The sequence below is a fragment of the Bombina bombina genome, chromosome 8 (genome assembly GCF_027579735.1).
Source record: "Bombina bombina isolate aBomBom1 chromosome 8, aBomBom1.pri, whole genome shotgun sequence".
NCBI classification, from domain to species: Eukaryota; Metazoa; Chordata; class Amphibia; order Anura; family Bombinatoridae; genus Bombina; species Bombina bombina.
The window spans coordinates 21,554,691-21,581,994 of record NC_069506.1 but is presented as its reverse complement, the minus strand read 5'-3'; the positions used below and the strand labels follow the sequence as shown (position 1 = coordinate 21,581,994).

At 36.7% G+C, this 27,304-nt stretch overlaps 1 protein-coding gene across 1 annotated transcript in view; it reads left to right on the top strand.

Moving 5' to 3' along the window:
- LRRC4B (leucine rich repeat containing 4B) overlaps positions 1 to 27,304 on the top strand; it is a 400,350-nt gene that overhangs the window by 38,472 nt on the left and 334,574 nt on the right. Inside the window, exon 2 of the mRNA XM_053690182.1 lies at positions 11,193 to 11,368. The gene's annotated coding sequence lies outside the window, so the exon portion shown is untranslated. The remainder of the gene's footprint in view (positions 1 to 11,192; positions 11,369 to 27,304) is intronic.

Sequence of the window (27,304 nt, the reverse complement as noted above, 5' to 3'; positions counted from 1 at the left end):
ATGTATATATATATATATATATATATATATATATATATATATATATATATATATATATATATATATATATATATATATATATATATATACAGGCTTGAGAAAGGGCATAAGCCCGAAACGTCGCCTGTATGTTCACTGCTTGTAATTAAAAATCCTTAAAATACAATTGGAGTGCTACAGTCATTTCTACATTTGATATTAATATCTGTTTGAGGTGAGACAGAGACTGCTTGCACCCATATACTTAGGTGAATTGGTGCTGGACTTTATCCTATCTATATATATATATATATATACAGTCGTATGCAAAAGTTTAGGCACCCCTGACAATTTCCATGATTTTCATTTATAAATAATTGGGTGTTTGGGTCAGCAATTTCATTTTGATCTATCAAATAACTGAAGGACACAGTAATATTTCAGTAGTGAAATGAGGTTTATTGGATTAACAGAAAATGTGCAATATGCATCAAAACAAAATTAGACAGGTGTATAAATTTGGGCACCCTTGTCACTTTGTTGATTTGAATACCTGTAACTACGTAGCACAGATTAATTGGAACACACAATTGGTTTGGTGAGCCCATTAAGCCTTGAACTTCATAGACAGGTGCATCCAATCATAAGAAAAGGTATTTAAGGTGGCCAATTGCAAGTTGTTGTTCTCTTTGACTCTCCTCTGAAGAGTGGCAACATGGGGGCCTCAAAACAACTCTCAAATTACCTGAAAACAAAGATTGTTCAACATTATGATTTAGGGGAAGGCTACAAAAAGCTATCTCAGAGATCTAAGCTGTCAGTGTCCACTGTGAGGAACATAGTGAGGAAATGGAAGACCACAGGCACAGTTCTTTTTAAGGCCAGAAGTGTCAGGCCAAGTAAAATATCGGAGAGGCAAAGGCAAAGGATGGTGAGAACGGTCAAAAGCAGCCCACAGACCACCTCCAAAGACCTACAACATCATCTTGCTGCAGATGGCGTCACTGTGCATCGTTCAACAATTCAGCGCACTTTGCACAAGGAGAAGCTGTATGGGAGAGTGATGCGGAAGAAGCCTTTTCTGCACACAGGCCACAAACAGAGTCGCTTGAGGTATGCAAATGCACATTTGGACAAGCCAGCTTCATTTCGGAAGTAGGTGCTGTGGACTGATGAAACAAAGATTGAGTTATTTGGTCATAACAAGGGGCGTTATGCATGGCAGCAAAATAATACAGCGTTCCAAGACAAACACTTGCTACCCACAGTAAAATTTGGTCGATGTTCCATCATGCTGTGGGCCTGTGTGGCCAGTGCCAGTACTGGGAATCATGTTTAAAGTTGAGGGTTGCATGGATGCGACTCAATATCAGCAGATATTTGAGAATAATGTTGAGGAATCAGTCACAAAGTTGAAGTTACGCCGGGGCTGGATATTTCAACAAGACAATGACCCAAAACACTGCTCAAAATCTACTATGACATTTATGCAGAGGAACAAGTACAATGTTCTGGAATGGCCATCCCAGTCCCCAGACTTGAATATCATTGAAAATCTGTGGGGTGATTTAAAGCGGCTGTCCATGCTCGGCAACCATCAAACCTAACTGAACTAGAGATGTTTTGCAAGGAGGAATAGTCCAATATACCTTCATCCAGAATCCAGACACTCATTACAGGCTAAAGAAGCGTCTAGAGGCTGTTATTTCTGCTAAAGGAGGCTCTACTAAATATTGATGCAATATTTCTGTTGGGGTGCACAAATGTATGCACCTGTCTAATTTTGTTTTGATGCATATTGCACATTTTCTGTTAATCCAATAAACCTATTTCACTACTGTCCTTTAGTTATTTGATAGATCAAAATGAAATTGCTGATCCAAACACCCAATTATTTATAAATGAAAATCCTGGAAATTGTCAGGAGTGCCTAAACTTTTGCATACAACTGTACATATATATATATAGATAGATAGATAGATAGATAGATAGATAGATAGATAGATAGATGATAGATTATTTAAAAATAAATAGAACATTTTAAACCTTTTTCTCTACGTGAAGAACATAGGAATGTAAAGTTTTCTTAATACCTTTGGGTTTAGCACAATTGGACTAGTGCAGTGTTGAATTTGCGTACAAGCGATAACTAATAGTTTTTTTGTAGTGAGCCCTATAGAAGTCTACGGGGAAAAGGCGTTCCATCGTGTGCTACCATTTTACTTTCAACGTATAATAACCTCGCTAATGTGGCTGCAATTATTGTTTACTTTGAGTGTAGTTAGTGCGAGAGTGAAAAAAGTTTAGAGCACCACTTGTAATCTGGCCCATACTCTTTGAAGTCAATTAACTTTATTAGGTGGATGATAATCAAATATTGTAAACTCATATACATAGCAACACTGTTGATCAGCTGGGAAATAACAAGTCATATTTTGTTTACAAAAGAGAAGTGTCATGTCTGATACCACAGAACTTACTGTCAGAATGACCTGCCCCTCCTCCCGCTGCACTAGGCACAGATCTAGCTAACCTTTGATGTAATTACTTTTGATTGGTTATGCAGCCCTCTTAAAGTAAATGATTTCTTTACATCTGTCCCTAAAATCTCTGCTATTTCTAAATGTAATGTATATGCTTTCTATTTTCCTTACACAAGATCAGCACATCTATAATTTGCTTTCTGTTGGGTAATACCTAGCTGCTGGAGTTATTTAATATGCTCTCTCTTTTTATAAAAATGATGCAAAAGATAATACATCTTACACTCACATACACACATATGAACAGACTCATACACAGACACATATTTACAGACTTACACTGAAACAAATATGCACAGACTTGCACTCACACAAACATATATGCACAGACTTACACTCACACACATATGCACAGACTCATATACAGACTTACACTCACACACATATGCACAGACTCATATACAGACTTACACTCACACACATATATACACAAAGAGATATACACATACAAATATATGCACACACTTACTCTTACACACACATAGCCACATTCTTACACACACAAACATACATGTGCAGAGACACTAACCCACTCACATACACAGACAAACATACTGTATATGCACAAACACACCTATAGACAGAGACTCTCTCTCTCACACACACACATGCAGGCTTACTTTCACACACATATACATAGACTCACATACACATATACACAAACTCAATCACACACATATACATAGACTCACACACACATATACACAGACTCACACACACATATACACAGACTCACTCACACACACATATACCCAGGCTCACACGCACATATACACATACTCACTCACACACACATATACACAGACTCTCACACACACACACACACATATACACAGGTTCACACACACAGATACACAGACTCACACACACATATACACAGACTCACACACACATATACACAGACTCACACACACATATACACAGACTCATTCACACACACACACACATATACACAGGCTCACACACACATATACACAGACTCACACACACATATACACAGACTCACTCACACACACACATACACAGACTCACACACACACATATACAGACTCACTCTCACACATGCACATATACACAGACTCACTCTCACAAATGCACATATACACAGACTCACAGTAACATATACACAGACTCCTTCACACACACACACACATACACAGACTCACTCTCACACATGCACATATACACAGACTCACTCATATACACACATATACACAGACTCACACCCACATATACACAGACTCACACACACATATACACAGACTCACACACACATATACACGGACTCACTCACACACACACATACACAGACTCACACACACATATACAGACTCACTCTCACACACACACATACACAGACTCCTTCACACACACATATACACAGACTCACTCTCACACATGCACATATACACAGACTCACTCTCACACATGCACATATACACAGACTCACTCATATACACACATATACACAGACTCACACCCACATATACACAGACTCACTCACACACACATATACAGAGACTCACTCTCATACAAGCACATATACACAGGCTCACTCATACACACACACATATACACAGACTCACACACACATATACACAGGCTCACTCACAGATACACAGACTCACACACATATACACAGACTCACACACACATATACACGGACTCACTCACACACACACATACACAGACTCACACACACATATACAGACTCACTCTCACACACACACATATACACAGACTCCTTCACACACACACACATACACAGACTCACTCTCACACATGCACATATACACAGACTCACTCTCACACATGCACATATACACAGACTCACTCATATACACACATATACACAGACTCACACCCACATATACACAGACTCACTCACACACACATATACAGAGACTCACTCTCATACAAGCACATATACACAGGCTCACTCATACACACACACATATACACAGACTCACACAAACATATACACAGGCTCACACACAGATACACAGACTCACACACATATACACAGACTCACACACATATACACAGACTCACACACACATATACACAGACTCACGCACACACATACACAGACTCACACTAACATATACACAGATTCCTTCACACACATATACACAGACTCACTCTCACACATGCACATATACATAGACTCACTCATATACACTCACATATACACAGACTCACACATATACACAGACTCACTCCCTCACATGCACATATACACAGGCTCACTCTCACACACACATATACACAGACTCACACTAACATATACACAGACTCACACTAACATATACACAGACTCACTCATATACACACATATACACAGACTCACACCCACATATACACAGACTCACTCACACACACATATACAGAGACTCACTCTCATACAAGCACATATACACAGGCTCACTCATACACACACACATATACACAGACTCACACACACATATACACAGGCTCACACACAGATACACAGACTCACACACATATACACAGACTCACACACATATACACAGACTCACTCTCACACATGCACATATACATAGACTCACTCATATACACTCACATATACACAGACTCACACATATACACAGACTCACTCCCTCACATGCACATATACACATGCTCACTCTCACACACACATATACACAGACTCACACACACATATACACATGCTCACTCTCACACACACATATACACAGACTCACACACACATATACACAGGCTCACTCTCACACACACATATTCACAGACTCACACACACATATACACAGGCTCACTCTCACACACACATATACACAGACTCACACTAACATATACACAGACTCACTCCCTCACATGCACATATACACAGGCTCACTCTCACACACACATATACACAGACTTACACACAGATATACACAAAGTCTCATACACAAGACTGTCTCTCACAAATATAAGACCATTTCTCTGTCCTCAAACTCCCAGGGGCCTTTTTATCAACTTCGAATGGAGCTTGATGCCCCTTGTTTCTGGCGAGCCTGCACATAAATACTACACATACCTGTTTCCCACACTTACAGATTTTCTCTAAATTCACACAATAGACATTGTGATTTCCCAGCATCACACACTGAACACTGACAACAACCTCTCTTTTTTCATACTGTGCAGTCTCCATCATTATATCCTAAACACTCTCTGGCTTCACACACTGGATATTTCTCCACAAGCAAGGACAAGGGACATTCAGTAGGAAGTGGTTGACAAGTTGTTGCCATGACAACTGCAGTCAGTGATTGCAGGAAGGTCCATGCGAAAATGAAAAGCAGCAAGATGGGGGGGGGGTTTAGGGGTGAGATTTGTGCAGAGACTGAAGGTTATTACATAGCAGCAAAGAAAAAAATAGTCCCAGGGCCACAAGAAGCCATTTTTATTCTTGGAATTAAACAAACATTGTTTATTATAAGGGGCAGGGTCATCTGTTTTTACATCTGGCTACAGTGGAATAAGGTGCATAAAGGCTTCTTAAAAGAGACAGAGATAGCGATATAGGTATAAGGCACATGTAGCTAGGTGTAAGCACAGGTAGCCATCTTTGAAAGGGGCACATAATTATTTAGGTGTAAGCACAGGTAGCCATCTTTGAAAGGGGCACATAATTATTTAGGTGTAAGGCACAGGTAGCCATTTTGGAATACGGTACAGGCAGCTGTCTAGAAGTAAGGCACAGGTAGATGTGTTGGAAAGAGACACATACAGCTATCTTGTGTAAGGCATAGGTATAGTCTTACCATAATTTTAGGGGAAACTGGGACCACCTAGTGCGGTGCCAGTGGGGGTGTGGTCAGGGGCATGGCCAAGGAGCATGGCGATTGCCAACCAGAAATAATTTTCCAGTTAAAGATAAATAAATCCCAACTTAAAAAACATGCCTTTAATATGGTCTAAGAAATAAACACAATGCATGTACAAATGGATAAACCTTTTCAGATACATAGGTCAAACAAACCGATCCCATCAAGACATGAAAATGAGAACAGGGAGGCAAACTAAAATAATGTGACAACGAGCTGCAGCGCAAATACCCACAATGATAACAGACAGTATATCATTTTTCACTTTATGAGTGTAGAGCTTCAAAACTTTGAGAAATACTGCAGAAGTTACTGAACTAAAGTGATAACTGTCATCTGTATTTTAGTTACCCCCCCACCCCTCTTACTAAAAGTAGTAACGCATTTACAGATGCATGGGTACAATTAAAGGAGCTACGCAATCAACACCATAGGGAGCATGGGCAATTAAGCACGGTGAAAGCAAACTACTCTGCCAGCTGCACGGTCAAGATGGGTGGGCAAGCGTAGACACCACAGTTACATTGCTAGTAAAATTTGTAACCTAAGCAAGGTATCCTTACTAAAAAGTCTTGCAGCCCCCTTAGAAGCAGACAGGAGAAAGCATGGACACACACAGCCCGATGAAATGACGTCAGTGACATCACTGGCATGGACTGGCGCAGACTGCGCACAGTTAGAATATTAAAAAAAAAGGCCTTTGCATTGCCAGTATTTTACTCATTCCGGAAACCCTAAGGCAGAGACAGAATGAACAATTGGGTGGGGCACTGGGACAGCACCTCCAAACAGGGACATACCCAGTCAAACTGGGACATCTGGTAAGCCTACATAGGTAGCCATGTTGGATTAAGGCACATGCAGCTATCTCTGTATAAGCCACATGTTGCCATGTTGGAAAAAGTCACAGATACTGTAACTAAGACAACCTTGGATAAAGCACAGTTACCTTTCTATGATTTGGACAGATAGAGTCACCTTAGAATAAAATGCAGCCATTCATCTAGATATAAGGTACAATCTTGAAAAAACACATATCACTGTCTATATAGCAAAAAACAAATATTCATCTTGGAAAAAGGCACACAAATCTCTCTGTGTGTTAGGTACATGCAACTATTATCAAATAAGTTACAAGTAGTATCTGGGGGTAAGACAGACAGTTACCATAAAATAAAACGCAGGTCACTATTTAATAAAAATACTTAAGAAGGACATCTTGAAATGAGTTACAGATCTTTATGAATTTCTGCAGTATTTGGATCCTGGAGGAGATCAGGGGGCAAAGAGAAGCAAAAGGAAAAAAAATCTTATAGGTGTTGGATGTTGGTGTCTGTACTAGTGATATTTGAGTGATACTTAAAGGGACACTGAACCCAATTTTTTTCTTTCGTGATTCAGATAGCGCATGCAATTTTAAGCAACTTTATAATTTACTCCTATTATCAAATGTTCTTCATTCTCTTGTTATCTTTATTTGAAAAGCAAGAATGTAAGTTTAGATGCCGGCCCAGTTTTGATTAACAACCTGGGTTGTTCTTGCTGATTGGTGGATAAATTCATCCACCAATAAACAAGTGCTGTCCAGGATTCTGGACTTTCTTTTTCAAATAATGATAGCAAGAGAACAAAGAAAAATTGATACTAGGGCCCCTATTTAACAAAGGTCTGTCGGACCTGATCCGACAGTGCGGATAAGATCCAACAGACCTTGCTGAATGCGGAGAGCAATACGCTCTCCGTATTCAGCATTGCACTAGCAGCTCTTGTGAACTGCTGGTGCGACGCTGCCCCCTGCAGATTTGCAGCCAATCGGCCGCCAGCAGGGGGGTGTCAATCAACCCGATGTCTGTCCACCTGCTCAGAGCTCCGCAGGCTCGCCAGAAACACGGGCCCTCAAGCTCCTTCCGCAGTTTGATAAATGGGCCCCTAGGAGTAAATTAGAAAGTTGCTTAAAATTGCATGCTCTTTCTGAATCACGAAAGAAAAAAATTGGGTTCAGTGTCCCTTTAAGAAGTAAAAAGAAGCAAAATAGAGTAAAAGAGAGAATGTAAGCTTTGTTTAACAGGGTTTGCTATTTTCTGCGCAATGTTACGCTATACATCAGTATTATTCCTTATTTCGTACTGTACAGTCTATTCAGCAGCACATACTATAGTGGCAAATAAATTACCATTATAATAATAATAGAAGATGCGCAGTATAGAGAGAACATTAAATTCATAAATGAATTGTGTATACGTATAACTTACAACAAAATATGTTAATTGATAGATTATTGCTTATTGTTAAAGGGATATAATTCACCTTGGGTGAGTTTCTATTGGTGGAGTTAAAGGGACAGTCTACACCAGAATTGTTAATGTTTAAAAAGATAGATAATCCCTTTATTACCCATTCCCCAGTTTTGTAGAACCAACACAGTTATATTAATATACTTTTTACCTCTGTGATTACCTTGTATCTAAGCCTCTGCAGACTGCCCCTTATCTCAGTTATATTAATATACTTTTTACCTCTGTGATTACCTTGTATTTAAGCCTCTGCAGACTGCTCCTTATCTCAGTTATATTAATATACGTTTTACCTCTGTAATTACCTTGTATCTAAGCCTCTGCAGACTGCTCCTTATCTCAGTTATATTAATATACGTTTACCTCTGTGATTACCTTGTATCTAAGCCTCTGCAGACTGCCCCTTATCTCAGTTATATTAATATACGTTTTACCTCTGTGATTACCTTGTATTTAAGCCTCTGCAGACTGCTCCTTATCTCAGTTATATTAATATACGTTTTACCTCTGTAATTACCTTGTATCTAAACCTCTGCGGACTGACTCCTTATTTCAGTTCTTTTGACAGACTTGCATTTTAACCAATCATTGATGACTCGTAAATAGCCCCACTGGAGTGAGCACAATGTTATCTTTATAGCACATATTAACTAGCAGTGTCTAACTGTGAAAAACTATCAAAATGCACTGAGAGTTCAAGGGCTTAGAAATTAGCATATGAGCCTATATAGGTTTAGCTTTCCACAAAGAATACCAAGAGAACAAAGCGAAGTTGATGATAAAAGTAAAATAGAAAGTTGTTTAAAATTGCTGCTCTATCTGAATCATGAGCATTTATTTTTTACTAGACTGTCCCTTTAATGGTTTTTGGATGTCCCTTAGCTGTTAAAACGTCTGTCAATAAAACTAACAGCATCCGGCTGTTTACAAAGCTGTCAAATTTCCATTTTGATCATTTGCCCAAAGATTCCACTGAGCTCACTAATGGCTTAAATGTTTGACAGCCTCTCCAAGGTGTAAACTGTTAAAATACCACTTAAAACTGGTGTTTCAAAATGTGAAACCCATTTAAAACATGTAAAACACACAAATACTGAACAAAATCATAAATAAATTAAGGTTTATGTTGACGTATATGTATAAAAGTTACCAATAAATATGAAAATGTTATATAGTAAATACTGAAATGTAATATATTAAAGAAATAATCGATAATTATATAAATGCAAAGATTTAATTATGTAAATGTATTGTGTAAAAACACAAAGATATAAAATGATATAAAAGTATTGTTTAAAAGACATGTAGTAACTAAACAGGTGTATCACAGGGATGTAAATTATTTTGTTTAAGTATTTAATAATATACACTATGTGCATTTAATGATTTTTTTGCTGTTGAGTCGATCACAGGTGAGGGCTGCAACCATAAAACCAGTCTTTATTCCATCTTATTAGAGTCAGTAAGCAACATACTAGGTGAAGCTCATTTTCTTTTAAAAATTACAAAGTTGCTGAAACATTAAAGGGACATGACCATTTCCAATTTACTTCTATCATCAAATGTGCTTCATTCTTTTGGTATCCTTTGTTGAAGGAGTAGCAATGCACAACTGGGAGCTAGCTGAACACATCAAGTGAGCCAGTGAGTAGATGCATATATCTGTAATCATCGATCAGCAGCTGCCCCTTAGTAGTGCATTGCTTCTGAGACTATCTAGGTATGCTTCTCAACAAAGGATACCAAGAAAACTAAAAAATTATATAAAAGAAGTAAATTGTTCTATCCAAATCATGAAAGTTTAGTTTTGACTTTACTGTCTCTTTAAATTGAAACGTGGGTAGGAAAACACTTAAAAACAACATTTTAATACAGTTGTAAAGTGGAACAAGTGCAAACTGAATGAAGAACGGAAGCCAATAACACCAGCCAAGTGATGTAACATGTTACGTCCCTAAGTTAGCACCACCAATGGAAACGTGGCCCCTGACAATACTTTTTTGTAGACCTTTATTATAAATTAACATACCAACCGAGTGTGATTTATTTCTGAATGAATTAACTACTTATTTGCTGCAATTCGTTTTGCACTGACCTTCCATCATTGACCAATCGGCACTCGTTTTCTAACAGACAAGGTGTGTCACTGTTATTTTGTTAGTAATAATTACTTTGTTTATAGTATCTTATCCTCTGGTGACGGACAGATGTCATATGTAGCAGTAGACTTAGGTGTGTGAAGTCTGCTTGTGAATTCTCAGATTTAGAATACCCATAATTTTCAGTTATTTTATAAACAAATTTAAATTACAGAAAAAGTGGGCAAAGAAATAATAAAAGTATAATGCAAAGGTTTGTTTATTACATATAATTAAATATTGTATATAATATTCTCAAAGTGTTTTATGCCCCTTTTAAAAATGTGATGTATAGTGTCCAAAAAAAAAAACAGAAACAAATTGGTTGGTGGTGAAAAGACTGAAAGATAATCCATTACCTTATAGTTATTTTATGTTTGCCAGACAGCACACAAGCTCACCTTGTCTGGAGTGAGAACTTCCCAAGGTTAGGAGCGGAGATAAAGGTTCTTCTGGGATACACTGCTGCTATCAGAAGAACATTGCCTGGGAACGTACAAATACCTGGATTGCATCGTTTGGGCACCTTACAGTACAAACAGGAAAGGCTGTGCTTTAAGGTAAGAGTGATCTCACTGTTTTGTGCCAGTCTGAGGACTTTTTAAATTTGGATTACAAAAAAGATACCAATAGGTAAACTCAAGTTAAATTTAAATAAAAGGTAGAAAAAGCCTTTAAAAATAATGTGTTGATTATTTAAAAATATTTAACTAAAATGTAATATAGGTAGAAAACCCTTTATCCAAACTGCTTGGGACCGGAAAAGGTTTGGATATCGGAATAGTTTGGATTTTGGAATATTTGCATCGATGAAATAGGACAGTTTGGAGAGGGCATGGGACCAAGTGTAAACAACATCTTATGTCATTTAGGCAAAATTTACGTCATTATATTGCTTATACTTATAACCTAAAAGTAGTTTTCCATAGAAAAATCCTGGCAAACATCCAACCCTTGCAAACACTCGTAGTAATACTCTGGCAAGCTATAGTAATGCTGTGGCAAACATCAACCCTCGCAAACACTCTTAGTAATACTCTGGCAAGCTATAGTAATACTCTGGCAAACATCCTTAGTAATACAGCGATAAACATCCATAGTTATACCCTGGCAAACATCCATAGTTCTACCCTGGGAAACATCCATACCTATACTGTGGCAAACATCAATAGTTATACCTTGGCAAACATCAATAGTTATATCCTGGCAAACATCAATAGTTATAACCTGGGAAACATCAATAGTTATATCCTGGCAAACATCGATACCTATACCCTGGCAAACATCCATAGTTATACCCTGGCAAACATCAATAGTTATACCCTGGCAAACATCCATAGTTATACCCTGGCAACCATCCATAGTTATACCCTGGCAAACATCCATAGTAATACCCTGGCAAACAGCCATAGTTATACCCTGGCAAACATCAATAGTTATACCCTGGCAAACATCCATAGTTATACCCTGGCAAACATCCATAGTAAGCCACTGGCAAACATCAAATAATAATCTGAAAAACATACCATTGCAAACACCCATAGTAATAATATGGAAAATATCTTTATTATTCGTAAAATCATTGTAAACATCCATAGTAATAACCTTCAAACATCCATAATAATAACCTGTAAACATCCATAGTAATAACTGGCAAACATCTATAGTAATAACCTGCAAACATCCATAGTAATAACCTGCAAACATCCATAGTAATAACTCTGGCAAGCTATAGTAATACTCTGGCAAACATCCTTAGTAATACAGCGATAAACATCCATAGTTATACCCTGGCAAACATCCATAGTTCTACCCTGGGAAACATCCATACCTATACTGTGGCAAACATCAATAGTTATACCTTGGCAAACATCAATAGTTATATCCTGGCAAACATCAATAGTTATAACCTGGGAAACATCAATAGTTATATCCTGGCAAACATCGATACCTATACCCTGGCAAACATCCATAGTTATACCCTGGCAAACATCAATAGTTATACCCTGGCAAACATCCATAGTTATACCCTGGCAACCATCCATAGTTATACCCTGGCAAACATCCATAGTAATACCCTGGCAAACAGCCATAGTTATACCCTGGCAAACATCAATAGTTATACCCTGGCAAACATCCATAGTTATACCCTGGCAAACATCCATAGTAAGCCACTGGCAAACATCAAATAATAATCTGAAAAACATACCATTGCAAACACCCATAGTAATAATATGGAAAATATCTTTATTATTCGTAAAATCATTGTAAACATCCATAGTAATAACCTTCAAACATCCATAATAATAACCTGTAAACATCCATAGTAATAACTGGCAAACATCTATAGTAATAACCTGCAAACATCCATAGTAATAACCTGCAAACATCCATAGTAATAACCTGGAAACATCCATAGTAATAACTGGCAAACATCTATAGTAATAACCTGCAAACATCCATAGTAATAACCTGCAAACATCCATAGTAATAACCTGCAAACATCCATAGTAATAACCTGTAAACATCCATAGTAATAACCTGCAACATCCATAGTAATAACCTGCAAACATCATAGTAATAACCTGGCAAACATCCATAGTAATAACCTGCAAACATCCATAGTAATAACCTGGCAAACATCCATAGTAATAACCTGCAAACATCATAGTAATTACCTGCAAACATCTGTAGTAATAACCTGCAAACATCCGTAGCAATAACCTGCAAACATCCATAGTAATAACCTGCAAACATCCATAGTAATAACCTGCAAACATCCGTAGTAATAACCTGCAAACATCCATAGTAATAACCTGCAAACATCCGTAGTAATAACCTGCAAACATCCATAGTAATAACCTGCATAAATCCATAGTAATAATCTGCAAACATCCATAGTAATAACCTGCAAACATCGTAGTAATAACCTGCAAACATTATAGTAATAACCTGTAAACATCCATAGTAATAGCCTGGCAAACATCCAGAGTAATAACCTGCAAACATCTATAGTAATAACCTGCAAACATCCATAGTAATAACCTGCAAACATCCATAGTAATAACCTGCAAACATCCGTAGTAATACCCTGCAAACATCCATAGTAATAACCTGCATACATCCATAGTAATAATCTGCAAACATCCATAGTAATAACCTGCAAACATCATAGTAATAACCTGCAAACATCCATAATAATAACCTGCAAACATCGTAGTAATAACCGGCAAACATCCATAGTAATAACCTGGCAAACATCCATAGTAATAACCTGCAAATATCGTAGTAATAACCTGCAAACATCCATAGTAATAACCTGCAAATATCGTAGTAATAACCTGCAAACATCGTAGTAATAACCTGCAAACATCCATAGTAATAACCTGCAAATATCCACAGTAATAACCTGCAACCATCCATAGTAATAACCTGCAAACATCCATAGTAATAACCTGCAAACATCCATAGTAATAACCTGCAAACTTCCATAGTAATAACCTGCAAACATTCATAGTAATAACCTGCAAACATCCATAGTAATAACCTGCAAACATCCATAGTAATAACCTGTAAACATCCATAGTAATAACCTGCAAACATACACAGTAATAACCTGCAAACATCCATAGTAATAACCTGGCAAACATCATAGTAATAACCGGCAAACATCCATAGTAATAACCTGCAAACATCCACAGTAATAACCTTCAACCATCCATAGTAATAACCTGCAAACATCCACAGTAATAACCTGCAAACATCCATAGTAATAACCTGCAAACATCCACAGTAATAACCTGCAACCATCCATAGTAATAACCTGCAAACATCCACAGTAATAACCTTCAACCATCCATAGTAATAACCTGCAACCATCCATAGTAATAACCTGCAAACATCCACAGTAATAACCTGCAAACATCCACAGTAATAACCTGCAACCATCCATAGTAATAACCTGCAACCATCCATAGTAATAACCTGCAAACATCCATAGTAATAACCTGCAAACATCATAGTAATAACCTGCAAACATCCACAGTAATAACCTGTAAACATCCATAGTAATAACCTGCAAACATCCATAGTAATAACCTGCAAAAATCCATAGTAATAACCTGCAAACATCCATAATAATAACCTGCAAACATCATAGTAATAACCTGCAAACATCCATAGTAATAACCTGCAAACATCCATAGTAATAACCTGCAAACATCCATAGAAATAACCTGCAAACATCTATAGTAATAACCGGCAAACATCCATAGTAATAACCTGCAAACATCCATAGTAATAACCTGCAAACATCCATAGTAATAACCTGCAAACATCCATAGTAATAACCTGCAAACATCCATAGTAATAACCTGCAAACATCCATAGTAATAACCTGCAAACATCCATAGTAATAACCTGCAAACATCCATAGTTATAACCTGCAAAAATCCATAGTAATAACCTGCAAACATCCATAATAATAACCTGCAAACATCGTAGTAATAACCGGCAAACATCCATAGTAATAACCTGCAAACATCCACAGTAATAACCTGCAACCATCCATAGTAATAATCTGCAACCATCCATAGTAATAACCTGCAAACATCATAGTAATAACCTGCAAACATCCATAGTAATAACCTGCAAACATCCATAGTAATAACCTGCAAACATCCATAGTAATAACCTGCAAACATCTATAGTAATAACCGGCAAACATCCATAGTAATAACCTGCAAACATCCATAGTAATAACCTGCAAACATCCATAGTAATAACCTGCAAACATCCATAGTAATAACCTGCAAAAATCCATAGTAATAACCTGCAAACATCCATAATAATAACCTGCAAACATCGTAGTAATAACCGGCAAACATCCATAGTAATAACCTGCAAACATCCACAGTAATAACCTGCAACCATCCATAGTAATAACCTGCAACCATCCATAGTAATAACCTGCAAACATCCATAGTAATAACCTGCAAACATCCACAGTAATAACCTGCAACCATCCATAGTAATAACCTGCAACCATCCATAGTAATAACCTGCAAACATCCATAGTAATAACCTGCAAACATCATAGTAATAACCTGCAAACATCATAGTAATAACCTGCAAACATCCATAGTAATAACCTGCAAACATCCATAGTAATAACCTGCAAAAATCCATAGTAATAACCTGCAAACATCCATAATAATAACCTGCAAACATCGTAGTAATAACCGGCAAACATCCATAGTAATAACCTGGCAAACATCCATAGTAATAACCCGCAAATATCGTAGTAATAACCTGCAAACATCCATAGTAATAACCTGCAAATATCGTAGTAATAACCTGCAAACATCGTAGTAATAACCTGCAAACATCCATAGTAATAACCTGCAAATATCCACAGTAATAACCTGCAACCATCATAGTAATAACCTGCAAACATCCATAGTAATAACCTGCAAACATCCATAGTAATAACCTGCAAACATCCATAGTAATAACCTGCATACATCATAGTAATAACCTGGCAAACATCCATAGTAATAACCTGCAAACATCCACAGTAATAACCTGCAACCATCCATAGTAATAACCTGCAAACATCCACAGTAATAACCTGCAAACATCCATAGTAATAACCTACAACCATCCATAGTAATAACCTGCAAACATCCACAGTAATAACCTGCAACCATCCACAGTAATAACCTGCAAACATTCACAGTAATAACCTGCAACCATCCATAGTAATAACCTGCAAACATCCACAGTAATAACCTGCAAACATCCACAGTAATAACCTGCAAACATCCACAGTAATAACCTGCAAACATCCATAGTAATAACCTGCAAACATCCATAGTAATAACCTGCAAACATCCATAGTAATAACCTGCAAACATCCATAGTAATAACCTGCAAACATCATAGTAATAACCTGCAAACATCATAGTAATAACCTGCAAACATCCATAGTAATAACCTGCAAACATCATAGTAATAACCTGTAAACATCCATAGTAATAACCTGCAAACATTCATAGTAATAACCTGCAAACATCTATAGTAATAACCTGTAAACATCCATAGTAATAACCTGTAAACATCCATAGTAATAACCTGCAAACATCCATAGTAATAACCTGCAAACATCCACAGTAATAACCTGCAAACATCCACAGTAATAACCTGCAACCATCCATAGTAATAACCTGCAACCATCCATAGTAATAACCTGCAAACATCCATAGTAATAACCTGCAAACATCATAGTAATAACCTGCAAACATCATAGTAATAACCTGCAAACATCCATAGTAATAACCTGCAAACATCCATAGTAATAACCTGCAAACATCCATAGTAATAACCTGCAAACATCCATAGTAATAACCTGCAAACATCCTTAATAATAACCAGCAATCATCCATAGTAATAACCTGCAAACATCCATAGTAATAACCTGTAAACATCCATAGTAATAACCTGTAAACATCCATAGTAATAACCTGCAAACATCCATAGTAATAACCTGTAAACATCCATAGTAATAACCTGTAAACATCCATAGTAATAACCAGCAAACATCCATAGTAATAACCTGCAAACATCCATAGTAATAACCTGTAAACATCCATAGTAATAACCTGTAAACATCCATAGTAATAACCTGCAAACATCCATAGTAATAACCTGCAAAAATCCATAGTAATAACCTGCAAACATCCATAGTAATAACCTGCAAAAATCCATAGTAATAACCTGCAAACATCCATAGTAATAACCTGCAAACATCATAGTAATAACCTGCAAACATCATAGTAATAACCTGCAAACATCATAGTAAAAACCTGCAAACATCCATAGTAATAGCCTGGCAAACATCCATAGTTATAGCCTGGCAAACATCTATACTAATAACCTGCAAACATCCATACTAATAACCTGCAAACATCCATACTAATAACCTGCAAACATCCATAGTAATAACCTGCATACATTGTAGTAATAACCTGCAAACATCATTATAATAACCTGCAAACATCCACAGTAATAACCTGCAAACATCCACAGTAATAACCTGGCAAACATCCACAGTAATAACCTGCAAACATCCATAGTAATAACCTGCAAACATCCATAGTAATAACCTGCAAAAATCCACAGTAATAACCTGCAAACATCCATAGTAATAACCTGCAAACATCCATAGTAATAACCTGCAAACATACACAGTAATAACCTGCAAATATCCATAGTAATAACCTGGCAAACATCCATAGTAATAACCTGGCAAACATCATAATAATAACCTGCAAACATCCATAGTAATAACCTGCAAACATCATAGTAATAACCTGCAAACATCCATAGTAATAACCTGCAAAAATCCATACAGGGAGTGCAGAATTATTAGGCAAATGAGTATTTTGACCACATCATCCTCTTTATGCATGTTGTCTTACTCCAAGCTGTATAGGCTCGAAGGCCTACTACCAATTAAGCATATTAGGTGATGTGCATCTCTGTAATGAGAAGGGGTGTGGTCTAATGACATCAACACCCTATATCAGGTGTGCATAATTATTAGGCAACTTCCTTTCCTTTGGCAAAATGGGTCAAAAGAAGGACTTGACAGGCTCAGAAAAGTCAAAAATAGTGTGATATCTTGCAGAGGGATGCAGCACTCTTAAAATTGCAAAGCTTCGGAAGCGTGATCATCGAACAATCAAGCGTTTCATTCAAAATAGTCAACAGGGTCGCAAGAAGCGTGTGGAAAAACCAATGCGCAAAATAACTGCCCATGATCTGAGAAAAGTCAAGCGTGCAGCTGCCAAGATGCCACTTGCCACCAGTTTGGCCATATTTCAGAGCTGCAACATCACTGGAGTGCCCAAAAGCACAAGGTGTGCAATACTCAGAGACATGGCCAAGGTAAGAAAGGCTGAAAGATGAAAACCACTGAACAAGACACACAAGCTGAAACGTCAAGACTGGGCCAAGAAATATCTCAAGACTGATTTTTCTAAGGTTTTATGGACTGATGAAATGAGAGTGAGTCTTTATGGGCCAGATGGATGGGCCCGTGGCTGGATTGGTAAAGGGCAGAGAGCTCCAGTCCGACTCAGACGCCAGCAAGGTGGAGGTGGAGTACTGGTTTGGGCTGGTATCATCAAAGATGAGCTTGTGGGGCCTTTTCGGGTTGAGGATGGAGTCAAGCTCAACTCCCAGTCCTACTGCCAGTTTCTGGAAGACACCTTCTTCAAGCAGTGGTACAGGAAGAAGTCTGCATCCTTCAAGAAAAACATGATTTTCATGCAGGACAATGCTCCATCACACGCGTCCAAGTACTCCACAGCGTGGCTGGCAAGAAAGGGTATAAAAGAAGAAAATCTAATGACATGGCCTCCTTGTTCACCTGATCTGAACCCCTTTGAGAACCTGTGGTCCATCATCAAATGTGAGATTTACAAGGAGGGAAAACAGTACACCTCTCTGAACAGTGCCTGGGAGGCTGTGGTTGCTGCTGCACGCAATGTTGATGGTGAACAGATCATAACACTGACAGAATCCATGGATGGCAGGCTTTTGAGTGTCCTTGCAAAGAAAGGTGGCTATATTGGTCACTGATTAGTTTTTGTTTTGTTTTTGAATGTCAGAAATGTATATTTGTGAATGTTGAGATGTTATATTGGTTTCACTGGAAAAAATAAATAATTGAAATGGGTATATATTTGTTTTTTGTTAAGTTACCTAATAATTATGCACAGTAATAGTCACCTGCACACACAGATATCCCCCTAAAATAGCTAAAACTAAAAACAAACTAAAAACTACTTCCAAAAATATTCAGCTTTGATATTAATGAGTTTTTTGGGTTCATTGAGAACATGGTTGTTGTTCAAAAATAAAATTAATCCTCAAAAATACAACTTGCCTAATAATTCTGCACTCCCTGTAGTAATAACCTGCAAACATCCATAGTAATAACCTGCAAAAATCCACAGTAATAACCTGCAAACATCCATAGTAATAACCTGCAAACATCCATAGTAATAACCTGCAAAAATCCACAGTAATAACCTGCAAACATCCATAGTAATTACCTGCAAACATCCATAGTAATAACCTGCAAACATCCATAGTAATAACCTGCAAACATCCATAGTAATAACCTGCAAACATACACAGTAATAACCTGCAAACATCCATAGTAATAACCTGGCAAACATCATAGTAATAACCTGCAAACATCCATAGTAATAACCTGCAAACATCATAGTAATAACCTGCGAACATCCATAGTAATAACCTGCCAAACATCATAGTAATAACCTGCAAACATCCATAGTAATAACCTGCAAACATCATAGTAATAACCTGCAAACATCCATAGTAATAACCTGCAAACATCCACAGTAATAACCTGCAAACATCCACAGTAATAACCTGCAAACATCCACAGTAATAACCTGCAAACATCCATAGTAATAACCTGCAAACATCCATAGTAATAACCTGCAAACATCCATAGTAATAACCTGCAAACATCCATAGTAATAACCTGCAAACATCTATAGTAATAACCGGCAAACATCCATAGTAATAACCTGCAAACATCCATAGTAATAACCTGCAAACATCCATAGTAATAAATTGCAATCATCATAGTAATAACCTGCAAACATCATAGTAATAACCTGCAAACATCATAGTAATAACCTGAAAAAATCTATAGTAATAACCTGCAAACATCCATAGTAATAACCTGCAAACATCATAGTAATAACCTGAAAAAATCTATAGTAATAACCGGCAAACATCCATAGTAATAACCTGTAAACATCTATAGTAATAACCAGCAAACATCATAGTAATAACCTGCAAACATCATAGTAATAACCTGTCAAACATCCATAGTAATAACCTGGCAAACATCCATAGTAATAACCTGCAAACATCCATAGTAATAACCTGCAAACATCCATAGTAATAACCTGCAAACATCCATAGTAATAACCTGCAAACATCTATAGTAATAACCTGTCAAACATCCATAGTAATAACCTGCAAACATCCATAGTAATAACCTGCAAACATCCATAGTAATAACCTGCAAACATCCATAGTAATAACCTGCAAACATCCATAGTAATAACCTGCAAACATCCATAGTAATAACCTGCAAACATCCATAGTAATAACCTGCAAACATCCATAGTAATAACCTGCAAACATCTATAGTAATAACCAGCAAACATCATAGTAATAACCTGCAAACATCATAGTAATAACCTGTCAAACATCCATAGTAATAACCTGGCAAACATCCATAGTAATAACCTGGCAAACATCCATAATAATAACCTGCAAACATCCATACATCTGTAGTAATAACCTGCAAACATCCGTAGTAATAAACTGCAAACATCCATAGTAATAACCTGGCAAACATCCATAGTAATAACCTGAAAACATCCATAGTAATAGCCTGGCAAACATCCAGAGTAATAGCCTGGCAAACATCCATAGTAATAGCCTGGCAAACATCCATAGTAATAACCTGAAAACATCCATAGTAATAACCTGAAAACATCCATAGTAATAACCTGCAAACATCCTAGTAATAACCTGGCAAACATCCATAGTAATAACCTGCAAACATCCATAGTAATAGCCTGCAAACATCTATAGTAATAACCTGCAAACATCCATAGTAATAACCTGCAAACATCCATAGTAATAACCTGGCAAACATCCATAGCAATAACCTGGCAAACATCCATAGTAATAGCCGGCAAACATCCATAGTAATAACCGGCAAACATCCACAGTAATACCCGGCAAACATCCATAGTAATAACCTGCAAACATCCATAGTAATAACCTGCAACCATCCATAGTAATAACCTGCAAACATCATAGTAATAACCTGCAAACATCCATAATAATAACCTGCAAACATCCATAGTAATAACCTGCAAACATCCATAGTAATAACCGGCAAACATCTATAGTAATAACCTGCAAACATCTATTGTAATAACCTGCAAACATCCATAGTAATAACCTGCAAACATCCATACTAATAACCTGCAAACATCATAGTAAAAACCTGCAAACATCCATAGTAATAGCCTGGCAAACATCCAGAGTAACAGCCTGGCAAACATCCATAGTTATAGCCTGGCAAACATCCATACTAATAACCTGCAAACATCCATACTAATAACCTGCAAACATCCATATTAATAACCTGCATACATTGTAGTAATAACCTGCAAACATCATTATAATAACCTGCAAACATCCACAGTAATAACATGCAAACATCCACAGTAATAACCTGCAAACATCCACAGTAATAACCTGCAAACATCCACAGTAATAACCTGCAAATATCCATAGTAATAACCTGCAAACATCCACAGTAATAACCTGCAAACATCCACAGTAATAACCTGCAAACATCCATAGTAATAACCTGCAAACATCCACAGTAATAACCTGCAAATATCCATAGTAATAACCTGCAAACATCCATAGTAATAACCTGCAAACATCCACAGTAATAACCTGCAAATATCCATAGTAATAACCTGCAAACATCCACAGTAATAACCTGCAAATATCCATAGTAATAACCTGCAAACATCCATAGTAATAACCTGCAAACATCCACAGTAATAACCTGCAAATATCCATAGTAATAACCTGCAAACATCCACAGTAATAACCTGCAAATATCCATAGTAATAACCTGCAAACATCCATAGTAATAACCTGCAAATATCCATAGTAATAACCTGGCAAACATCCTTAGTAATATCCTTCAATCATCATAGTAATAACCTGCAAACATCCATAGTAATAACCTGTAAACATCTATAGTAATAACCTGAAAACATCCATAGTAATAACCTGCAAACATCCATAGTAATAACCTGTAAACATCCATAGTAATAACCTGCAAACATCATAGTAATAACCTGCAAACATCATAGTAATAACCTGAAAACATCTATAGTAATAACCTGAAAACATCCATAGTAATAACCTGCAAACATCCATAGTAATAACCTGTAAACATCCATAGTAATAACTGGCAAACATCATAGTAATAACCTGCAAACATTCATAGTAATAACCTGCAAACATCATAGTAATAACCTGTAAACATTATAGTAATAACCTGCAAACATCAACAGTAATAACCTGCAAACATCCATAGTAATAACCTGCAAACATCCATAGTAATAACCTGCAAACATCCACAGTAATAACCTGCAAACATCCATAGTAATAACCTGCAAACATCCACAGTAATAACCTGCAAACATCCATAGTAATAACCTGCAAACATCCACAGTAATAACCTGCAAACATCCATAGTAATAACCTGCAAACATCCACAGTAATAACCTGCAAACATCCATAGTAATAACCTGTAAACATCCATAGTAATAACCTGCAAACATCCACAGTAATAACCTGCAAACATCCACAGTAATAACCTGCAAACATCCATAGTAATAACCTGCAAACATCCACAGTAATAACCTGCAAACATCCATAGTAATAACCTGCAAACATCCATAGTAATAACCTGCAAACATCCACAGTAATAACCTGCAAACATCCATAGTAATAACCTGTAAACATCCACAGTAATAACCTGCAAACATCCATAGTAATAACCTGCAAACATCCATAGTAATAACCTGCAAACATCCACAGTAATAATCTGCAAACATCCACAGTAATAACCTGCAAACATCCATAGTAATAACCTGCAAACATCCATAGTAATAACCTGCAAACATCCACAGTAATAACCTGCAAACATCCACAGTAATAACCTGCAAACATCCACAGTAATAACCTGCAAACATCCATAGTAATAACCTGCAAACATCCACAGTAATAACCTGCAAACATCCACAGTAATAACCTGCAAACATCCACAGTAATAACCTGCAAACATCCATAGTAATAACCTGCAAACATCCATAGTAATAACCTGCAAACATCCACAGTAATAACCTGCAAACATCCATAGTAATAACCTGCAAACATCCACAGTAATAACCTGCAAACATCCACAGTAATAACCTGCAAACATCCATAGTAATAACCTGCAAACATCCACAGTAATAACCTGCAAACATCCATAGTAATAACCTGCAAACATCCACAGTAATAACCTGCAAACATCCACAGTAATAACCTGCAAACATCCACAGTAATAACCTGCAAACATCCACAGTAATAACCTGCAAACATCAATAGTAATAACCTGCAAACATCCATAGTAATAACCTGCAAACATCCATAGTAATAACCTGCATAAATCCATAGTAATAATCTGCAAACATCATAGTAATAACCTGAAAACATCCATAGTAATAACCTGTAAACATTATAGTAATAAACTGCAAACATCCGTAGTAATAACCTGCAAACATCCATAGTAATAACCTGCAAACATCCATAGTAATAACCTGCAAACATCCATAGTAATAACCTGCAAACATCCATAGTAATAACCTGCAAACATCCATAGTAATAACCTGCAAACATCCATAGTAATAACCTGCAATCATCATAGTAATAACCTGCAAACATCCATAGTAATAACCTGCATAAATCCATAGTAATAATCTGCAAACATCATAGTAATAACCTGAAAACATCCATAGTAATAACCTGTAAACATTATAGTAATAACCTGTAAACATCATAGTAATAACCTGCAAACATCATAGTAATAAGCTGAAAACATCCATAGTAATAACCTGTAAACATCATAGTAATAACCTGCAAACATCCATAGTAATAACCTGCAAACATCCATAGTAATAACCTGCAAACATCCATAGTAATAACCGGCAAACATCCATAGTAATAACCGGCAAACCTCCATAGTAATAACCTGCAAACATCCATAGTAATAACCAGCAAACATCCATAGTAATAACCGGCAAACATCATAGTAATAACCTGCAAACATCCAAAGTAATAGCCTGGCAAACATCCAGAGTAATAGCCTGGCAAACATCCAGTGTAATAACCTGCAAAGTTAACATCCATAGTAATAACCTGACAAAGATCCATAGTAATAACCTGACAAAGATCCATAGTAATAACCTGAAAACATCCATAGTAATAGCCTGTCAAACATCTATAGTAATAACCTGCAAACATCCATAGTAATAACCGGCAAACATCATAGTAATAATCTGCAAACATCCATAGTAATAATCTGCAAACATCCATAGTAATAACCTGCAAGCATCTATAGTAATAACCTGCAAACATCTATAGTAATAACCTGAAAACATCTGTAATAATAACCTGCATACATCCATAGTAATAATCTGCAAACATCCATAGTAATAACCTGCAAACATCTATAGTAATAACCTGCAAACATCTATAGTAATAACCTGCAAACATCTCTAGTAATAACCTGCAAACATCCGTAGTAATAACCTGCAAACATCCATAGTAATAACCTGCATACATCCATAGTAATAATCTGCAAACATCCAGAGTAATAACCTGCAAACATCCATAGTAATAACCTGCAAACATCCATAGTAATAACCTGCAAACATTCATAGTAATAACCTGCAAACATCCATAGTAATAACCTGCAAACATCCATAGTAATAACCTGCAAACATCCATAGTAATAACCTGCAAACATCCATAGTAATAACCTGCAAACATACACAGTAATAACCTGCAATCATCATAGTAATAACCTGCAAACATCCACAGTAATAACCTGCAACCATCTATAGTAATAACCGGCAAACAACCTTAATAATAACCTGCAAACATCCATAGTAATAACCTGCAAACATTCATAGTAATAACCTGCAAACATCCATAGTAATAACCTGCAAACATCCACAGTAATAACCTGCAAACATCCATAGTAATAACCTGCAAACATCCATAGTATTAACCTGCAAACATCCATAGTAATAACCTGTAAACATCCATAGTAATAACCTGCAAACATACACAGTAATAACCTGCAAACATCTATAGTAATAACCTGCAAACATACACAGTAATAACCTGCAAACATTCATAGTAATAACCTGTAAACATCCATAGTAATAACCTGTAAACATCCATAGTAATAACCTGCAAACATCCATAGTAATAACCTGTAAACATCCATAGTAATAACCTGTAAACATCTATAGTAATAACCTGTAAACATCCATAGTAATAACCTGTAAACATCCATAGTAATAACCTGCAAACATTCATAGTAATAACCTGCAAACATCTATAGTAATAACCTGCAAACATCCTTAATAATAACCTGCAAACATCCATAGTAATAACCTGCAAACATCCATAGTAATAACCTGCAAACATCCTTAATAATAACCAGCAAACATCCATAGTAATAACCTGCAAACATCCATAGTAATAACCTGCAAACATCCATAGTAATAACCTGCAAACATCCATAGTAATAACCTGTAAACATCCATAGTAATAACCTGCAAACATTCATAGTAATAACCTGCAAACATCTATAGTAATAACCTGCAAACATCCTTAATAATAACCTGCAAACATCCATAGTAATAACCTGCAAACATCCTTAATAATAACCAGCAAACATCCATAGTAATAACCTGCAAACATCCATAGTAATAACCTGTAAACATCCATAGTAATAACCTGTAAACATCCATAGTAAAAACCTGTAAACATCCATAGTAATAACCTGCAAACATTCATAGTAATAACCTGGCAAACATCCATAGTAAACATAAATAGAAATATTCCTCTGAACATCCATATAATACAACAGTAAATACCCATAGTAATACCCCAGTTAGCATTCATAGCAATACCTCAGCAAATTTACATATTTAATAACCCTTTAAATGCTCATAGTAGAATGCCAATAAACTTTAATAGAAACACCCTGGCAAACATCAGTAGAAATACCTGGGAATGTCCATAGTAATACTCTAGTAAACATTAATAATAATTACATTTCTATTGTAATACCCCAATGACTATCCCTAGTGATACCCCAGTGAGCATTCCTTGTGATACCATGGCAAATGTTTGTGTTATTCTGTAGTTCCACCCCTACAAATGTTCATAGTAATAATTCTACCCGTATTCGTAGTGATAGCCCTGCATTCTTCTATAGTTCCACTCCTACAATTGTTCTTTCACCAAGATTACAAGTTATGCCCTAAACCAGGTGTTCAAATCAGCCAATAGGATTTAAGCAGCTCTCATCCTATTGACTGATTTGAATTTTTCAGCCAATAGGAATGCAACGGTACCCCAATATAAAAGGGGTACCTTGCATTCAATCCTCAGTGTGCGTAGATGCTCGTACGAAGAGGATCCTCCACTCTGGATGGCTCCCCCGTCGCTGGGTCCTGTTCCGCAGTCTTCTCAACTCCGCGCTGCCTTTGCCCTGGATGAAGGTA